The sequence below is a fragment of the Trachemys scripta genome, chromosome 16 (assembly GCF_013100865.1).
Source record: "Trachemys scripta elegans isolate TJP31775 chromosome 16, CAS_Tse_1.0, whole genome shotgun sequence".
NCBI classification, from domain to species: domain Eukaryota; kingdom Metazoa; phylum Chordata; order Testudines; family Emydidae; genus Trachemys; species Trachemys scripta.
The window spans coordinates 16,100,101-16,120,508 of NC_048313.1; the positions used below are offsets into that span (position 1 = coordinate 16,100,101).

General features: G+C 48.3%; 1 long non-coding RNA gene across 2 annotated transcripts in view; it reads right to left on the bottom strand.

Annotated features, from left to right (window-relative positions):
- LOC117888830 overlaps positions 1 to 13,968 on the bottom strand; it is a 35,010-nt gene extending 21,042 nt beyond the window's left edge. For both annotated transcript variants that reach the window (XR_004648379.1, XR_004648378.1), the window contains exon 1: positions 13,674 to 13,968. This is a non-coding gene — a long non-coding RNA (uncharacterized LOC117888830). The remainder of the gene's footprint in view (positions 1 to 13,673) is intronic.
- Between the last annotated feature and the right edge of the window lie 6,440 nt (positions 13,969 to 20,408).

The window sequence follows — 20,408 nt, forward strand, 5'->3', positions numbered from 1 at the left end:
TATGGTGCAAGGGCCACCTCTTTGCACAGGCCTTCTCACAGTAATGGAACTGCGGCACAACTCAGCAACAGTCTGCTGGAAGGAACACAACCATCTGTGTGATCCCCCTTGGACACAGAGGCGGAGAGTTTAAGTCAGATTGTAGCTGGAACGTCATGCAGTTTTGTATATATGATACCTAGTCCATGATGATGGTGGCATTAGATACATAGCCAGGCACAGACAAGAGGTTCTCCAGTGTGTAAGCCACCCCTGCAGTGAAGATGGTTATTCTCAAGGGTCAATCATGGCTGATCAGCCTTGAGTCATCGCACAGAATAGCAAGACACTACCCCAGGGTGAATAGTCATTGCTTTGCATGGTCGGTTCCCCCCTGTCCTGGATTGATCTTCTTAGCATAGACGATTGCTGCCATTCTTTGCAGCTCTGGGTGCTCTCACACCGGGTTGATCTGGAAAGTAATTCTTTGGTCCTCTGGGCCAAGTGACCCTTTGGTGCTATAGTCGGTCACTTCGGGGTGTTGCAGATGGTCACTCCTTGGAGTACATGGCCATTCTTTTGCATGGCTAGGTATTGCCAGGAAAAAATGAGAGAGGCGGGATTTCGCGGGAGAAAGGCCCACGAGCCATGCCCTGCAGCTGTGGGATAAACAGAGCTGTGTTGCTCTCCCTCTGTGTCCCAGCCTAGTTAGCAGCACTGGGAGCTGCCAGGCAGACAAAGGCCCCCATTGTGGCTGGAGTGACAGGGGATTGAGTGGTACTGCTTGCATCTCTTAGCACCCCGAGCTACTCACATGTCAGCTCCCAGCACCTGCACTGAGGGGAGGGAGGTCACGGGCTATTATAGCTTTGGGATGCATCTCCTTGCTTTGACACCTGTTATAGCTGTTCTCCCTCCAGCCCCATCCCAGCTCCTCCCTTGTCCTGTAACGCCATCATTATATGCATTTTGAACAGACCCATCTCTAGGGTGTTCCCTGTCTCCTCTTTCCCTCACACACTCCCTCCCTTTTTCTGTCTCTCTCATCGCAAACACTCCCATCTAAGTCTCCCTCCCCCTCACACTGTCTCTTTCTATCAGACACACCTTCAGTCAGGCACCGCTCCCTGTCTTGCTCTGTCTCCTCCACACTCCACTCCCTTTCCTTCTTTCTCTGTCACACACATTCCATCCCTGTGTCTGTCACACACATGCACTTCACACTGTCAGCCTCTTCCCTGTCTTGTGTCTCCCTCCTCTCTTCCCTGGGTCTCTGTGTCTATCTAGCTCTGTCTCTCTGCACATTCCCTCCTTCTTTTTCTGCCTCTCTTCCCTTCCCTGTCTTGGACTAGCTCCCTTCATTCTCTCCATACAGCACAGAGGAGCGCTCCACGGCTCTGACCCTACAGACTCACTTGCTCTCCTTGTCACAAGAGAAAGCAGCTCGTATTTCATGGAGCACAAGGTCTTTTTATCTTGGCCGTGTTACGACGTGCTCTGGACAGTTGCACGTTTTGCAGAGTGTTTTATTGGCTCTTCTCCTCCTGGCTGTTAGACACATTGTTCTGCTTTTTTCAGTAGTGAAATAGGAGGCATGTACTGCTTTCCAGCGTGAGCCTCAGCCTCTCCCCCACCCCATCTAATCTCATGAAAAGTTATTTATAGGCATCGATTTTTTTGGCCTCTTTCCCCATTTCCTCTCTTATGTGAAGCCATCCAGCAAGGAAACAAATCCCCAGCACAGAACGTCTACAACATAAGGAGAATGCTGTTTAATTAGTTTCCAAACTCTGGGGGGGAGGGGCTTTCTCATATTACGTACAGTGCCTAGTCTGATGAGGCCCAGATTTCAGCTGGGGACCCTGGGCAGGCTACTGTAATAAAATAATTAACTAACAACAGATTTCAACTTGGGAGCGACCTAATGAGGATACAATAGGGATCAAGCTTAACTTAGGTCCAAATCTTGAACAATCATGTGGTGGGTTCTCCATCACTTGAAGTTTTAAAATCAAGCCAGGATGTCTGTCTACAAGAGATGCTCTAGCTCAAACAGACGTTATGGGTTTGATGTAGAAATTACTGGGTGAGGTTCTCTGGCTGTGTTAGGGAGGCGCTCAGCCTAGATAATCATAATGGTCCCTTCTGGCCTTCATATGACCTCTCAACCCAAATCCTCGGAACATAGGACTGGAAGGGGCCTTTTGGGTCATTGAGTCCAGTCCCCGGCTATATCACCGGCAACTCCATCATATCATCCCATTCATAAACTTATCAAGCTCCATCTTCAAACCACTTAGGTTGTTTGCCCCCATTGCTCTGGTGGTTAGAAACCTTCTTCTAAACCTTGACCCCAAAATCCTGAACCCCTGAATCTTCACCTGGAAATCCAAAACAACTCCTCTCAGCCGTCACCCCCTCCCCCCACTCAAACCAATCACTCTGAATCTCCACTCTGAGGTGGGAGCCTTTTGGGAGTGTTGAAAGACATTTGGATTCCAGCATTCTTATTGCTGACTCTCTGCGCAGTGAAAAAGTCCTTGGGATACAGGATCTATGGTCAGAGCCAGGCTGGAGGATAAATAAATGCCAATCTATGCTTATCTAGTCTGAAAGAATTCATTTCAAATGCAAAACCAATGTCAAAAAATATCAGAAGTAAAATGATTGTATGTTACCACCATTGTGTTCAGATTCCACTGTGTTTCCCTGTATATGTGTATTTGTGTATGTGTGTGCAACTGTGTATTCCTGAGTGTACGTGTTATGTCAAGTGCTATCAGTGAGTGTGGGTCTACATGCATGCCTGTATGTGTATTTGTGTAAGTGTCTATATGTCAAACTGTATTTGTGTTTCTGTGTGTCAATGATAGTGTATCAGTGTGGGTGTGATAGTGTGTGTGTGCCTGCATATCTCTGTTACCGTGTGTCTGTACATGTGGGTGGGTGACTGTGTGCCTGTCAGACTGTATGAGTATGTCTGTGTGTGTATGAGACTATGTAATGTGTGTGTGTCTGCTTGTCGAGTGCCTGAATGTGTGAGTGTGTGTGAGGTATCAGACAACTTCTGAAACTGGCAGAGTCAGCCACCAGAAAAAAGAAAACCCTGTCTCTTTAACAGTGCTCTGTGGGCCTCCAATAAGGGGCCATTTTTCCTTTTTATAGTGAATTTCAGTGGGCGTGTTCCTTTAAGTAAACCTCTTGGAGCTATAAATAAAACTCAAAGGAGCAGTAATTGTAGGTCTGTGGAGAGGCTGAGCTCCAGACCCCAATTTCAGTTCCCCTCGCTGAGATTAATTCACCATGGCAGGCTCCCTGCTCAAAATAAAACCCGGAGCACTGGGCAGGGGCTCAATTAAAAGGCACCAAAAAGACAAAAAAATCAATTTGGAGGCAGCCAAATTCTCCATCCCCCCACTCCCTCCCCCCCGCCAAATTAGACTCCTCCCAGTTACTGGAAGTTACCAAAAGAATCCAGGCTCAGCTTGGATTTGACATTGAACGAGGAGGTTTCTCATCTCTTCTGGCCTGTAAGTGGGGTTGGGTGGGGGTGGGGACCCCTCTCCATGTTAGAGAAGGCAAAAATTGGTGGCACAAACCCTGGTTTGATTTTCTTGAGTGGGGGTAGCACAGGATGGTGTGGGAGGGGGAAGATAGGTGCTAAAAGGGAGACTTCTCTGACAATATATGACCCCGCACAAACATGGCGCACAGCCTGTCTCCCTGATACACTAAAAGGATCTTGGCCCCTCCTGCTTTAAACGCTGGCTGAATTTCTGCAAACAGGACACAAAGTATCCTTGCTGCTGGGAGGGGAAAAGAACGTTTTCTCGCTGACATCCATGATTTGCAGAGCCCCAAGATGTGAGGGGCCGGGGAATCAGGCTGGGAGCGCCCCACTGTCTCTGACTTTCAGAAGAATGGGCTTGACCATGAGCTGCATGTCTTCCCAGGGGGCCCCATAAAAGGGAAGACCCAGAGGAGTTTCTGGTGTTGCTTGTGCTTGGAGGCAGGCTGGGAAAATTCATCCCTGCTGTCGCTCCCTCAGAGTCAGTGGAGTTACAGGAGGGATGAATTTGGACCACATGGTTCCTTGATAAATGAATTAATGATTTCTTCATCGATCTGCAGTCGGGCTGGGGTCTGTCAGAGAGGGTGGGAGCTGACTGAACCAGCCCAGATATGGAGACCTACCTAGCTAGACAAGGACTGTCATTTTCTCTGTTTGTACAGCATGTAGCCTGATGGGAGCCCCAACTTGGTTAGCCTCTAGGCGCTACTACTGCATAAAGGTTAAATAATAATAGTGTCACCTCCCTGGCTTCCATTTAGTTTCTCATGGGAATACACACACTGACACTTCCTCTGGTCATCATAACCATCCCCAACAAATCAAAGCCTACGCAGAGCTGATGAAACCGATTCTGGAGGTTGTGGCGATTTCCCATAGTGCAGTGGGATAATGGATGGGACCTTTGGTCTCCCCTACCCCTTTCTGCTGCAGCTAATTGTTTCTGAGCCAGGCAGAAGTAACGGATCAACAATTCCTTCCCATTTCTCTTGGGTTTATTCTTTGTGGACAGGGTAAATTTTACCCTGAACTTTCTTTCCTTGTGTTGTCTTTTATTTAAACCCCCAGGGGAGAAGGCTGGTCTTGTGTTCTATTTGTGAACAGAATCTTTCCTTCCCTAAGCGCTGGATCAACATGTATCCTATAGAAAAGCGGGAGCAACAGGGTCACTTTATCTTCAGACAGAATAGAGACTTTGTCACCATCCAGCAACTTTCCTCCAAATTCAGAAGGAATACTCTCGCTTGGTTCTTTCTTTTTGGTTGGGAATAGAGTCGATGCCCATTCTGAATTTTGATGGCTCGTTCCATTTATACTGGGGCAATCCCAGGCTTTCTCAGCACTCTCTAACTACATTATTTGGGGCTCTCTAGCCTCCCCAGAATATGAACATTATTTGAAAGACTATTTAACTGTTCTAAAAGTAACCTGGAATTAGATTAACATCATCATGGCATTAAAAGAGTAATAATGATAGATTAAATTTCTCTAGTGCTTTTTATTCTAAAGAATCCCAAAGCACTTTACAAAATCTTATCTATCCATACATCCATCCCCATACAAACCCCCTTCTATTGATCTGTCTATCCCCACTCATACCGCCAACTAGCCAGCTAGCTAGCTGTCCATCCCCATACATACTGCTTGCCTACCTATCTATCTGTCTATCCTCACACAGTCCTCTTCTAATCACTAACATGTGTGTGTCTGTGTTTGTGTGTGCGTTTATACATACACATACAGAGAGATCACTACCTCACTGAAATGCAGCAGTTTTTTACAGCAATGTCCATATTTGTTTAGTGTGTAGGACAGGGAAGGAAGAAGAATTTTCTTTCCCACCCAGCCTGATTCAAAACACAAGGGACTGAATTCATCTTTGGTGCAAGTGAAGCCAGTGGAATGAATAAATTTGGAGAGTTATTCAGGGATGTTTCCTGGGTTATTAAAATAACCATCCCCTGCACTAATTTAGATAGAAAACACAAGATCCTGCAAAGCACATCAGTGGAACCACAACATTTTGCTGCTGCTGACACTGCAAATGCCACTTTCACCCTCGTTTTTAAAGAACAGTAGCAAGCCCTATAATTATCTGAAAGATCAGAAGAAGATCCGGTAGCAATATAACAATTCCATGACCACCTAGGATTTTACAGTCACCACTGTGCTGCACAGCTGGGCTACTCAGAACTTCACAGCAACAGTGGAGGTAAATCTCAGGACATCATGCTCCAAACAGCACAGCTGGACTATCACTTGAACGAAAGGAGAATCACTGCTAGCTGTCAGCAGTGCAGGGTCCATGACTCACAGCTGAGCAGTTCTGATTCCATCCAGAGAAGGGCACAGAAGTCAGTTCATCACAATATTAACCCTCATTCCATGCAGCCATCTAAACAACCTCTAAGGAAAAAAGCTCTGTACAGGGACACAGCATAAACTCTTAGAAAACCCACAGCTGACTTTTAGAAAGGGACCATGGTCTTCTGGTTAAGGCACTGCAGTATGACTCAGAAGATATGTGTTCAGTTCCTGCATCTACCACGGACACCCTGTGTGACTTTGGGCAAGTCACTTTATCTTTCTGGGCCTCACTTCCCCATCTGTAAAATGGAGACAATGGTCTTTTGTTGTTGTTGTCTGTCATCTACATAGGTGGTAAGCTCTTTGAGGCAGGGATTGTCCCTTACGATATGTCTGTGCAGGTCCAGCAAAATGGAGTTGTGGTCTCTATGCACTATTGATTCACAATGAGACTTAGGCTCTTAGGTGCCTAAGTGACTTTTGAAAATGGGACTTAGGCGCCTAAGTCACTTAGGTGCTTTTGAAAATTTCAAACCAGATCTGAACACAGACCCTTTAGAAATTCCCCCACCCCCAAATGCGGAGCATGTACTCTCTGATCCATCCTTCACACCTACCCAATTCCCCTTGAAAAGTCCAGAGACAGGAGATACCAGCCGGTAGCCTAAACCTTCTTGATTTCACAGCCTGCACTCAGTGGGAAGCCTGGCCTCGGCTAATGCATGCACTTCAATACAGCCATGTCACAGTTTAACTTTACTTCTGATGGGAGCAAATTCCAGAGGCGAGGGTCTGCTACCAAGCACATCTTAAGAACATAAGAACCACCCAGACTGGGTCAGACCAAAGGTCCATGTAGCCCAGTATCCTGTCTGCTGACAATGACCAGTGCCAGGTGCCCCAGAGGGAATGAACAGAACAGGGAATCATCAAGTGATCCATCCCCTGTTGCCCATTCCCAGCTTCTGGCAAACAGAGGCTAGGGAAACCTTCCTGCCAGACTTCCACAAGCTCCACGCTAGAGGCCGTCAGAGCAATGCTAGCAGCCTCGGTGGCCCTAAGATAACGAGGGTCTAGACCACCTTGAATAGCACCTGGAAGATCATGGGCTGAGCCTGGAATACAAGTATTCCCCATGGGCAGAAAGGGAGCAGCACGTTCTTAGTCCTGCCACGAGTGCAGGGGACTGGACTAGACGCCTCTTTTGAGGTCCTTTCCAGTCCTAGGAGTCTATGATTCTGCACTAGCTTCCAAGTGGCCTTTGGGCATAGCCTCAGGTAGAACATCTGGCAGCCCCTCAGTTTTCAGGTCTCCTTAATTGGCCCCAGTGTGATGAGGACCTTCAGAGGCTCTATGTGCCACATTGCGTGCCTCCTTCACTGCCATCCCCAGGCGTAGGAGAGCTCCTAAAGGTGTAGGATGCAGTGACTTGCCCAAGTTCACAAAGCCAGTCAGTGGTGGAGCCAGGAACAAACTGTGGCTCTTCATCTAACCACTAGACCCCCCCTCCTATCCCAGGGCTTGGAATAGGTTGCAAGAGTTCTGGCTCCCAGTACATGCGCTAACCACTAAATCCACGCGCCCTCCAGGGACTAGGAATAGAAATAGCCAGGTATCCTGAATCCGAATCACAAGCTCTATTGCACAAAAGGCAATTAGGAGCCCATATCTCACTGAAAGTCACTGGACACCTCACTCCCATTTGTGCCTTCCCTCCTTTCCCCAGATCCATATTCTCTCCCATTCCTGGGAATAGAACAAAGGGATACCGAGGAGCAGACCCTCTAACCACTAGGCCACACTCCCTTTTAGAGCTGGGAATAGAAAACAGAGGTTTTGACTCCCACTCATATGCTCTAACCATTAGACTCCACACCCTCTCAGATTACATGATATGAGCAATCACTCGCCAGTTCAGTTTTGTTTTTTTAAATTGAATCTTCGAAGTTACACAAAAATTTGGGGAGTGGTAAATAATGAAGAGGACAAGTCACAGATACAGTGATCTGGATTGCTTGGTAAGCTGGGCGCCAGCAAATAATATATGTTTTAATACAGACAAATGTAAATCTATACATCTAGGAACGAAGGAGGTAGGCCATATTTAAAGGCTGGGTGACTCTATCCTGGGACTCTGGTAAAGATTTGGGGTCATGGGTAGATCATCAGCTGAACATGAGCTCCCAGTGCAATGCTGTGGCCAAAAGAGCTAATGCCATCCTGGGATGCACAAGCAGGAGAATCTTGAGTAGGAGGAGCAGAGAGGATATTTTACCTCTGTATTTGGCACAGGTGCAACTGCTGCTGGAATCCTGTGCCCTGTTCTGCTGCCCACAATTCAAGAAGGGGGTTGATAAATTGGAGAGGGGTCAGAGAAGAGCCATGAGAATGATTGAAGGGTTAGAAAACCTGCCTGATAGTGATAGACTCCAGGAGCTCAATCTATTCATGTTAACAAGGAGAAGGTGAAGGGGTGACTCGATCACAGTCTATAAGTATCTACATGGGGCACAAATATTTAATGATGGGCTCTTCAGTCTAGCAAACAAAGGTCTAACACGAGCCTATGGCTGGCAGTTGAAGCTAGACCAACTCAGACTGGAAATAAGGTGCACGTTTTTAACACTGAGGGTAATTAACCACTGGAACAATTGACCAAGGGTCATGGTGGATTCATCACTGATAATTATTAAATCAAGATGGTTTGTTTTTTCTAAAAGATCTGTTCTGGGAATTATTTTGGGGCAGGTCTCTAGTCTGTGTTATACAGAAGGTCAGACGATGATCCCAATGGTCCCTTCTGGCTTTGGAATCTCTGAATAGATTAGCAAAGCAAATCTGTCATTGATGGCAAAGTTCTTGGGGTTTTTTTTGCAACACTCAGTCTTGTTTCTTTTTAATTGTGTGAATTTTGAGCTGCCGAAAGGCGCCAGATTTACCACCCTGCAGGCTTAGGGACAGCCTGGGCAGCACCCATCACATGCTGCTACCTGAGGGTGCCTCAAGCCTGATCTGGGGCCCACCTCTCAGTGGAGTAATGTTCCTCCTGGTAAAGAAGAACTAGAGTCATCTGGGATGAGTATAAAAGAGATTCTTTATTCAGACTGTGGGATACAGACAGACCCTGTGGTTCTCTCTGGCTCCCAGCCTGTACTGCCTGGTATCAGCACACGAGGCTTCCTAGGGAATAGACTGCTGGGTATACTACTGGGGGAGAGGATAATTCAGTCAATGTGGGGGCCTCTTAGGGACAACTGCATGGTGGGTTGTAACCTTTCTACACCGAGCAGAACTGAGAGCCACCAAATCTACATCACACCAGCTGCCAACCAGCCTTCAGATTTCTGTCACTCCCAACTTAGGCTGGAACAAAAGCAATACAAGAGGATACAAGGCCCTATAGCCCAGAGGCAGGCAGACCTGCCTGACTCAAACAATTTCATAAACATCCAAAAAGATTTTCTCCCCATCCCCCCTTTCATCTGTATGAACAAGCCCGACACCAGGAGAAAGGACTTTGCAAGCCAACTTTCTGATCCCCTTAAAGCAAGGTCTGGCGACAAGCTGACACCACCGTAATTATAGTGTTGGGAGTTGCGATGCTGTAATTGATGGGGAGAAGCGCCATCAGTGTGTCATCTCCTTGGAAGAAAGTTGTGTTTAAATAAAGGATAAAGGCAGTGTCCTCAGTTGCATTGGGACTGAGTCTCCATTTGCCCTTCACCTCGTGCAGTCATTTACATCAGGGCAAAAGTGAGTGCAAGGTCCAGATCAGAACAGGGGTGTTTTGACACCCATTTTGCACTGGTGTAAATCAATATACTTTGTGCAGGGCAAAGGTCAGTATCATTATTCCCATTTTACAGATGGGGGAATTGAGGCACAGAGAGGTGAAGTGACTTGCCCAATGTCACCCAACAGGCCATTGGCAGAGCAGGAAAGAGAATTCAGGCCTACTGAGTCACCGTCCAGTATTGTATCCACTAAGCCAAACTGCTTCTCTCAGCATGAAATGGTGCCTTTGACTAGGGGAGCAACACACATTTAGCGGGTAGCAGCCAAGGGAGGGAGCCTGTAGAAATGATTGGCTAAATCCCAGTGGGGTGTTAACGACAGTTGTAACTCTGCTAGAGTCTGTGCGGTTACACCTGCTTAGACCAGGGCTGAACTTGGCCCTGTGCTCCTTGGGCGGGTGTGACAGACTCATGGGAGTTCAAGACGGACAATAACAATACATAGCTCTTTACAGAGTACTTTTTCATTCCTAGATCTCAAAGCTCATGAAAGGAGGTCAGTATCGTTATCTCCGTTTTATAGATGGGGGCAATGTGCACGGGGTGAAGTGGCTTGCCCAAGGTCAGGCGGCGGAATAGAACCCAGATCTCGTCCCTAGACCATACTGCCTCCCATAGAAAAAAGAACTGTTAGGGCCCATCTCCCTGTCTGTTGGAGGATTGTTCCCCCACCAGCACACAAAGGAAACCTCTCTAGCTGGGAGCGACTCAGAAGGGAGGGATATAAATCAAGCTAACGAGATTAACACAGATGAATAGAGCATGTCCTGTTGCACAGTCTGTTCCTCAGTGCTTTGTCTAGTTGAGTTTTAAGGGCCACATTCCCAAAGGGCCTTCTTAATGGTGCCTGCAATATATTTGCCACTGCAGTCCTTTGCACATGCTAATCACATGGGGGCATGCTCAGCTATCCAACTGTACCTGCAGCTAACCAGTTTGGATACAGACATGCTTGGAAATCCAACAGGCAGGAAATAAAAATAGGAGACTATTTGAATCTTTGGTCCTATGTGGCTCTAATGATGGTATGATTCATCCCTCTTTTAGTTTCACAGCCCTGCATTTTGACCTAGTGAGAGCATGGAATTCAGGTCAATCCTAGGCCTGAGAATTAGGACTCGGGTCTATTCCCAGCTCTTGGAGAGGAATGGAGTCCAGTGGTTAGAGCAATTGGAGTTGGAAGTCAGGATAACTGGGTTCTATTCCCAGTTCTGGGAGGGCAGTGTGATCTATTGGTCAGGGAGAACAGAGACTAGCAGTCTGTTCTTGCCTTGCCCACTGACTTGCTGTGCTACCTTAGGTAATTGATTCTGTTTACCTTTCTGTGAAATGGGGAATAATGATTCCCACATCATGTGTGCTGTGGGGTGAGCCTTAGTGGTTTAATGTTGGTGAAGCTCATTGAGACGCTCCGGGGGAGGGCTAGGACATCTTTATTGGGGAGGCCATATTCTGCCTTTGCAGAGAAATGGACTTGACCCCTGACCTCCAGACTGAAACAGGCAGACAGTATTGATCCAGAATGAGACCTTCCTGCCCTTAAGGATTCCAGAGAAGGGGATGAGGGGCTGGCATCTATTAAGAATGGGCTCTTGGTCTCCTCCAGACGCTCTGTCCTTCCTCTTCCAGATCTTCTCCTTCACTCTGTAAACGTGCTCATTGTTTCCCATTCATTAACACCATTAAGGCTTGTCTACACTTACATTTTATACATAAATCACCCCCTGGAGCGCAGCAAGTTTGAGCGCTTTAAAGCGCTCGTGTGGACAGGCTCCGAGCGCTGGGAGCCGCGCTGCCAGGCAGCGCTCGGAGCTATTCCCCTCGTGGAGGTGGATTACCAGGAGCACTGGGAGAGCTCTCTCCCAGCGCTCGCACGTGACCACACTCACACTTCAAAGGGCTGCCATGGGAGCGCTTTGAAGTTTCTAGTGTAGACGTAGCCTTAGACTCCCACGTCATTTGCAGATTCAGAGCCTCCCTTTCTCCAGGATCAGCCTCTCCCGCCCCTCCCTTCTGCCTCCCTCTTCTCCACAGCTGCCTGGCAGTGCAGCCGCTCTCAAGCATGTCTCCTTACAAAGCCAAGCAAAACGTAAGACCTAGCAGCACCCCGGCACATCGCAGCGCCAGTCTGTATGGGCAAATAGCACCCTGCAATGGAAGCTACATCAGCAGGGACAGGTATTGAAACGGTGGTAGCACAATAAGCACAGGCGAGACCTATCCCTTACTCCATGCATAAACGAGGCTCCATACTTGTATGCTCTTCCATGCTGCAGGATCCCAAAATGTTCAGTAGACTAGAGGCCAGATTCTGATCTCACTTATACCAGTGCAAATCCAGAGTGACTCCTCTGAAGTCAGCAGAGTTACTCCTGTTTTATACTGGTGTCACTAAGATCAGAGGGTCCGATGCTTCTCTCATGGCATTTTACGCTGGTGTAACTACACACTGACTTCATTGTAGTTACTTCTGATTTACCCTGGTATAAGAAAGAGCTGAGGATCAGACCCATCATTTGGCCATAGCTGTCTCTGACATAGCTACAGATGAAATGATATAGATTACTATCGCTACGATCTATCTGTGGATTGTAAACTTTTCAGGGCTTTTTGTCTTTTTGTTCTGTGTTTGTACAGTGCCTATCATGTTGGGTTTCTGGTCCCTGACTGAGGTTCCACAATATAGATAATATTATCAGTAATGGTCATAATAGAAATTGATTACATGATAGATTATGGGGCTGGTTCTGATCTTACACCAGTTTTGCATTGGTTACTAGAGTTACTCCTGATTGACACTGGCATGACTGAGGTCAGAACCAGGCCCTGTCTATCTGTCTAGGTTACATATACAATCCCCATAAGTGTAGTATTACAACCTTACCCCTGTATCTACCTATGACAAAAATAAATGATGCCTTGAAATCCTCCCCAGTTCACTGACCTGCCACCCTTTATATCTGATCCTCACTGTATGTGAAGCCTCTCTAACTGAGATGTGCAAAAGGACCCTCCAGATGACTGATGGTCCAAGCTATCAGCTGTGGAATTGATGAGAGGACTTCCCTAGCTGGAGTTCATTCCCCTTTTCCTCCCCCACCCCTGGAGGTGGCTAGCACTAAACCATCTCTGCTCAGGGATGGTTTTTATCACTGCCTCATAAACCGACTTCTGAAGAACCCTGTTTTTTCCCATTTGACTTCTGGAATGTACCAGGCTGGACCAAAGACAGTCAATTTCCCCTTGATTTTCCCTATAAAGACTGGCCCAGACCCTCAGTTGGGATAAAGCAGCATAGGCCATGGAGCTCTGGCAGTTTAGACCCTTTAAGGATTTGCCTTTTTGCATCCCCTTCCCATTTGATCAGTAAAATAAAAAAACCAAACCGCGGCCATGTCTCACCCCTTTCATTCCAAAGGGCTCCCACCAACTTTACCATCCATCAGAAACATCAGTTAATACCTACACAGCATGAGAGAGACACAGCCTGCAATATATTAGCGTGAGATCAAAGGAAAGGCTCTCTCTCCCCAGCAGTCAAGGGGGTGTGTGCCCACCCCTAGCTCCTGCACCTTCCCGGCATCACAGGCCGGCTCCCGCCGGAGCCAGACGAGGGGAAAGATCTTCGCTTTCCCCTCCTGCCCCACCCTCCAGGCTGGAAAGAAGAGTGGCGAGGGAAGCCCAAGGACTGCTGCAAAGAGGGGAGTATCGCTCTTGACCTCTCTAAGATCGCAGGGAGACTTCCGAGGCGCTGATGGCTGTAGAGACAAGGAGGAGCTGTCTCGCTCTCTCTGCTCTCATCGGAGTGTCTGAACGGATCAGTAGGAAAGGGCTCGCTGAGGGGAGCCCAAAGCAAGAGGAATGTCTCCTACCAGCTTCAAATCAGCCAGGGACTCAGGAGCGGTGGGGTGAGGCCGGGGGGCGTTGGAGGCATTGGGGACCTTGCAGTCTGAAGCCACTCTTCCCTGCACGGTGGGACAGCCACACAAAGCTTTGTAAAGTAAAACAAACCCGCCACTTACCGGGTCTAGCTGCTCGGAGCCTGGGGCTCGCCGGCTGTCGGGCTGCAATTTCGGTAGCTGCAAAATTAATAACAATAAGAGTCAAGAAAGCGGAGTGGACACGGGCCGTTTTCCCGGCGGGGTGCGTGTGTGAATGTGGGGATCTGGACGGAAACATCTTTCTGTTGTGCATTTCCAGGGCTCCCCCCGATGCTGTCTGTCTCTCTCCGCTCTTTGCTATAGTTCCCCCATCGCTTTTCATTGATGTTGTTGTTGCATTTCTCGGTTAATTGGAGCAAAGGGGGGGGGGGGCAGGAATCTGGGGGAGGGTTTGGAAAAAAGGGGGGGGGGGGCTAAAAAAATCCTTGAATACTCTTCGAGTCTTCCCGAGCTCGATTCCCAAAGAGCTGCTTTGGGTAGAGCTGAAGGAGCAAAGCAGGCAAATCTTAGCTGCCCTTCCACCACCCCACATGCAACATCTCCCCCCCCCCCCCCCGCAAGATACCCCCAGCTGGCGTTGAGGGTGCTGCTGTTGTAAAGGAGTGTGTGTGTGTGTGGTAGCCAGCTGTGTAACACAGAAGGAAGGAAGAAAAAGAAATGGAGTGCTTTCTAATGAGATCTCCTTATTGTGCTCCTACTGTAAATTGGACTGGGAGGGGGAGGGCTGAAGATGAAGTTGTCTCTTCTTGTCTGTTACAGTTTCAGGGAGGTTATTTGGGGGCATCCAGACACACACGCTCCTTCTCTCTGTCGCTCTCGCATTCTCGCCTTCCCTCCCCTAAGCCCCAGTCAAATCTCTCTCTCTCTATATGAATATATATTTATATATATATAAATATATACATACATCCCATATGTGGGCAGCCAGGAAAAGGGGGGGGGATGTGGTGGTGGAGGGGGGTCATATCAGGGCAGATGGTGTCACAGGATTGGCCGCTTGGAAAGCCGAGGGCTTTTCTCATTGGCCACGGGCCCTAAAGACTGATATTTTTTTTAGAACATTCACTTCTTGGATATCTAAGGGGGGGTTGCAGACAAGCTGCCAAGTAGCAGACTTTAACCCTCAGCCTGCCAGGCTGCAACGCGCAAGAAGAAACCATTGAGGATACTGAAAGCGGAGCGATTTGTCCCCCCTCCTCTTTCCTTTCCCCCCCCCGGGGCGTGTGATTTTATTCCATCTTTGCCAAGGACCCTCTCCTCACCACCCCCTGGACCCCGCGGTGCATGAATTTGGGACATGGCTCTGTGCAAAGGGACCCCGTCTTGTCCGAGTCAGGGTGCTGGAGTGTGACAGCTCTACTGGGCAGTAGTCTTGCCAGGCCCCCCTGCCTGCAGGCATTTGAATTCAAAACTGGACAAAAGGCTAGAAAATGTCCTGTAGAGAATGATCCCGCACTGGCTCCCTTGTCACGATGGGAGCAAACTGGTCTGTCTGGGCTAGCGCCTCGGCTGGTGTAAATGGACACAGGTCCACTGGAGCCCATGGAGCTCCACTGACTTACACCAGCTCAGGATCTGGCCCTAAGAAGGCGGGGGGGTGTTTAGGGTGGAACCGGGGGGTTGAATGAAGTGTAATGGGGTGAAATGAGCAAAGAGAACTTGTGGATGAATTGGAAAAGAAGAAGTGATTGAACAATCCGTTGGATAGTGGAGCTGGCTCCTAAAGGAAGGGGTGGGACCACCATCCACTGGGATGTTTAACCCTAGGCTGGGCAAAGCCCCCGGGAATAACAAGCCTGCCCTGGGCAGATGGACTGTTCTGCTTGATTCTATGCAGATGACAATCAGGAAATTCCTGTCTGCAGCTTGCCACCCCTCCCGGGGCTCACCCTGCTGTGCTGGGATCTGCGGCAATAGCAAGGGCCAACTTCTGTGTCAGTGGCAATGACAGTGTACATTGGGAATAACTCCAGCAAAGTCAATGGGATCGCCCGGCTTTACACCGCAGTCACTGAGATCAGAGTCTGGCCCTGCACTGGTGCAGCTACTCCAGTAAAATCAAGCCCCCACCCGAATTCACTCCCTAGTTCATCTGGTCCTACCAGTAGTGAAAAGGGAGGTGTGTGCTTCCGAACCACAGACAGACCATGTACCCTGCCCTGCCTGACCTGCTCCTTCCCTTGCGACATCAGAACTAGACTGGGCAAGAATGCTAGTGAATGTTCAATAGTCAATAATCTTCTACCAGCTGAAACAGAGGAACGGGAGCGGGGGTCGGGGGCTTTCCATCTCTAACGTCTATGAATATGTTTATATGAAATCGGGATAGAAGATGGTTTATCATTGTGTTATGGCAGCACATAGATGCCCCAGTGAGGATGGGAAACCGTCTGCACTTGGTGCTGGACAGATGCCTACTGCTCCCCGCCTAGAGCCGGGTCAGGCGTTGCTAGAACCAGACAGGACACAGGCAAGGGGCCTGATTCTCCATTGCCCTGCCCCTTGTGCAGTCATGACACCAGGGCAGAGTCAAAGAAAACTGCTACCATTCTAAACCCACTTTGCACTGGTACAACGGCCTTTCCCAGACCTGGAGAAAAGCATGTGTGTGTGGTGAACGTATACAGGGGGAGAAAGGAGGGGTGCCGAGGCCCTTGAAGGAAGGGGTACCTACAAGCTATAATGAAGGAGGCTGCTTTGGTGAGTATGGGATGGGCAGGGTTCCAACTGAATCCTTGCATGTTTATAGAAACAGTTACATCCCCTCCCCCCTACATAGAGCCTCCCCTGGACCTGGAAACCTGCACATTATTCCATGAGTCTTTAATTATTTACTACCTAATGACCCACCTCCTGGGTCTCCAGTGCCAGCAAGACAGAGTAAATAATAATTATACCCTTTCCAGGCTGTTATCCCCCACACTCTGCCCCCTCTCACCCTCTTATTTCCTGGTCAGGTCTCCTGGGGAGCAGGACTAGAGAATGAAGCAGTCTTGGGATCTTACCAGCTACCCAGGGGATTGGTGGCCCCTGTGACTTCCTGACAAGCCAGACAGCCTGCCTCCATACCACCTTAGTCTGGGATCTCAAAAACTGAACAAACTCAAATCAGGTTAACTCTTGCATTGAAAACTGCCAGGAAAACCCAGGACCCTGAAAGGAGCAGTACTGCTTCTGAGTCAGCATTGCCCAAAAGCCTTAGCAAGAAATTAGGGGCACTGTACTGCCAGGAGAATTGTGAAGTGACTGAGTAGGGGGCACTCTCTCCATGGGGTCAGTGCTGACAGTAATGTCTCAGAGTGGGGCTGAGTACTAGGACCAAAGCTATAATGTGGTGTATTGGTTGTCTACCTTCCAACATCCAAGCAGAGGACAATAACTTTGGAGCAAATTACTTCTCTATGTTCATCGGGGCATTGGGAAGTTGAATTAGCTCAGGACTGAGCTATGCATTGAAGATAATCGTTTTCCTTTCCCTAGCACTTTCCATCCAAAGATCTCAAAGGGCTTTACAAACATTAATTAAATTAACTTCACAATCAAGTCGTGAAGAATCATTATCTGACTCTGAGGCACTGAGAGAGGAAACAATTTATCTAAGATCCCACAAAAAGTTTGTGCAGGACCTTGGAATAGACATCAGGATTCCCAGTCCCTGCTGCTCTAATTACTAGACCACACTCCATCCAGGAGTTCTGATTCTCAGCTCCACTGCTTTAACGATTGGATCCCGCTCCACACCTGGAGCTCAGAACAGAACCTACAAGTCCTGACTCAGTATGGCAGAGTCTATGAGGGACAGTGGAGCAGTGTTCTTGTGTCCCAGCGGATGAAATGGGCGAAAGAAATCTCATGAGATTATCATGCAAGATTTCTGCCATCTTGAGTCCCCCCGTGCTCTAACCATTAATTCATGCAGACCTACCAGTAGAACCCAGGAGTTCCAATTCCTGACCCCGCTCTAACCACTAGAACCTACACTCCTCCACTGGGAATAGAGTCCATGAGTCCGGGACTCTCCCCGAACACAATGGAGGGTGAAAAGCGACAAAGAGTCCTGTGACACCTTATAGACTAAGAGATGTATTGGAGCATAAGCTTTTGTGGGTGAATACCCACTTCGTCAGATGCATGTAGTGCAGCCACTGGAAATTTCCACTACATGCATCTGACGAAGTGGGTATTCACCCACGAAAGCTCATTCTCCAATACGTCTGTTAGTCTATAAGGTGTCACAGGACTCTCTGTCGCTTTTTACAGATCCAGACTAACACGGCTACCCCTCTGGTAATGGAGGGTGAGGAATTTTGAGTGGTGATATAACTAGACGGAATATTTAGTATGAACGGACAGACAGGAAATATTTCCCATCAGTGAGAACTGCTTCCCTCAGGGAAGGAATGAAAGCTCTACTGCTTGGGACATTTCAAACCAGCGCCATGGGGAGTAGATTGTATAGATAACCCTATTCTGGCTGCTATCTAGTCGTTAGGCTAACATAGTCTAGTATATAAAGCACTGGACTAGGACCCAGGAGACCTAGGTCCTGTTTTTGGCTCTGTCTGTGGCCTTGGCCAAGTCACTTCTCTCCATGCCTCAGTTTCCTCTCCCATTGTTTCCCTGACAATAAGCTCTTCAGGGCAGGGACTGTCTCTCTCTTTGTGTACAGCACCCAGCACAATGGAGCTCTGATCTAAGCTGGGAGGCCATGGGCACTGCTGTAATATGCATAGTAATAGAGACTAGGCCTTTTCCATCTTTTCTATGGTTGTGATTGTGTTTAAACACCAAGCAAATCCCTCCAGAGGGCTCATCTCTGGTCTCTCCCTCTTAGACCTTTATACAGTGGATTATTCCCCCCTCCCCCATGAAGGAGATTCCCCATGGACAATGCCACTGGAGAGCCAGACAAAAAGTCATGTCAGGGATGGGTACATCCTACAACTCCAGAGCCATACTTGTCCTGCCCAACACTGCCCTCTGCTGGGTTTATACTCCTGACAGCTCCCGGATGCCTGCAGGCAGACTCGGTGTCTGTCTTCTTGGGCCACTGCCGGCCACAAAGCCAGCTGGGATGCAGGAGCTACTGAGAGCAGCAGAAGCATGGAAGCATTAGATAATAAAATTGTTGTTTGTAATTTTTATTCTCTGATTTTAGTGGTTGCTCTTCATATCCTGCTGAGGGAAGGGAAAACGGGGACTCAGTATCCTCATCTTCTACGCTGGTAGCTCCTCTGGCCTGTCCTCCACAAGTGAGTCTAGAATCTAAGAACCTTAAAGTATACTGTGTTGACACCTAAACTGCTATTGTAGCTCCAAGATCTCGAATTCCCTTCCCGAGGTAGGCCTAGAATACAGTAGCTCTGATCACCGATCACCAGTCGCCAGCCCCAACCACCAGGCCACATTGCCTCCTTTTCAGTCGTATGCAGTAAACACATTTCAGCTGAAAGCTGAATTTGATGCACCAGTGAACAACTGGGACACTAATGCTTTGGTCCAGTAAGCCTGGCATTAAAGAACAGGAGCCCCACTGGGGATGGATGGAAAGTTTTAGCAGCAGCCAGTTTTTCTGGAGTCGTGATTTATTTCATATTACAGAAGAACAGTGCAGATGCTGTAGGTCAGCTGGACAGCACTAGCATAGATCTGCTTGGAGTGACTTGTAACTTGCAGGAGAATAATGAGCATCCTAAATTCTGTTCCTCGCTTGGGGGAGTGTTCTCTGGCAGCTAGGGCAAGGGACGGGGAATCCAGACTCCCTGTTTCTATTCCTAGCATCAGGTGAGAGTGTGAGCTAGCACTGAAGGAAGGTGAGTAGACATCAGGACTCTTGGGTTCTAGCTTTGAGGGTAGTGATTAGAGTACAGGGCTTCTGCGTTCTTTTGTTCACATCTGTAGAAGGGAAGTGTGGTCTAGGTGTTGGAGCAGTGGCAGCTGAAAGCCAGCATTCTGTTCTTAGCCTTGTGTAAGAGTGATTAGAGCAGGGAACTGGAAATCAGGACTCCTGGGTTCTAGGTCTACTTTTGTTTGGGGTTTTTTTGGTCATCTCTGTATGTGCCTTGGTGCCATTCAGTCAATTCATCGCTCTGTGCCGCAGCTTCCCCATGTGTAAAATAGATTCGAACAATATTGACTCACTGGCCTGGAAGTAATAAGGCTCAGTTTAGCTAACACCTGTAGAGCTTTGTGATCTCGTGTGAAAAGGGCTAAGGAAGATCAAACTATTCTTGTTACAAACTAACCCCAGGAGGCAGAATGGAGAGGCTTGGGTAGAGCAATGCTATATATGTCTGCAATACGTTTTAGCCCAATAACAGTTCCTCATCTCTAACATTCACTGTGTGGTTAGCCTCGAGAGAGCCCAAAGCCTGCACACGTTCTGACCAAAGCCCTGGACCGTGCTGGTTGCTATGTGCATCAGTTAAACCGACAGCACCTCTCCCTCGAGTCTCCTAACCACAGCCCCGAGCCACTCCTTGGACAAGGGGAGGGAGGTTTCTCCTGTGCGTGTCTCACTTCGAGGTGGGAACCAACCACGTTCAAAAGGGCTTTGGGTCGTTTGGTTCCCTGCCAGAGAAGCCTTGGATTTAAACGTTATTAAAGAATTGAAGCAAATAGCAGCTGTTTTCCCCTGAGGCTGTTGGGAATGTGAATGGGGGATCCTCAGGCAGATGGATGGATCCAAGCGGGGCAGAACTTGTGGCATGAGCTTCTTCAGGGCCAGGGAGTCATGACTTTGCTTTTGCCCAATCTGTTTTCTACAGAAGATGCTCAGAGGGTTATGGGTAGCAGTACAAGGCCATCCATAGAGCG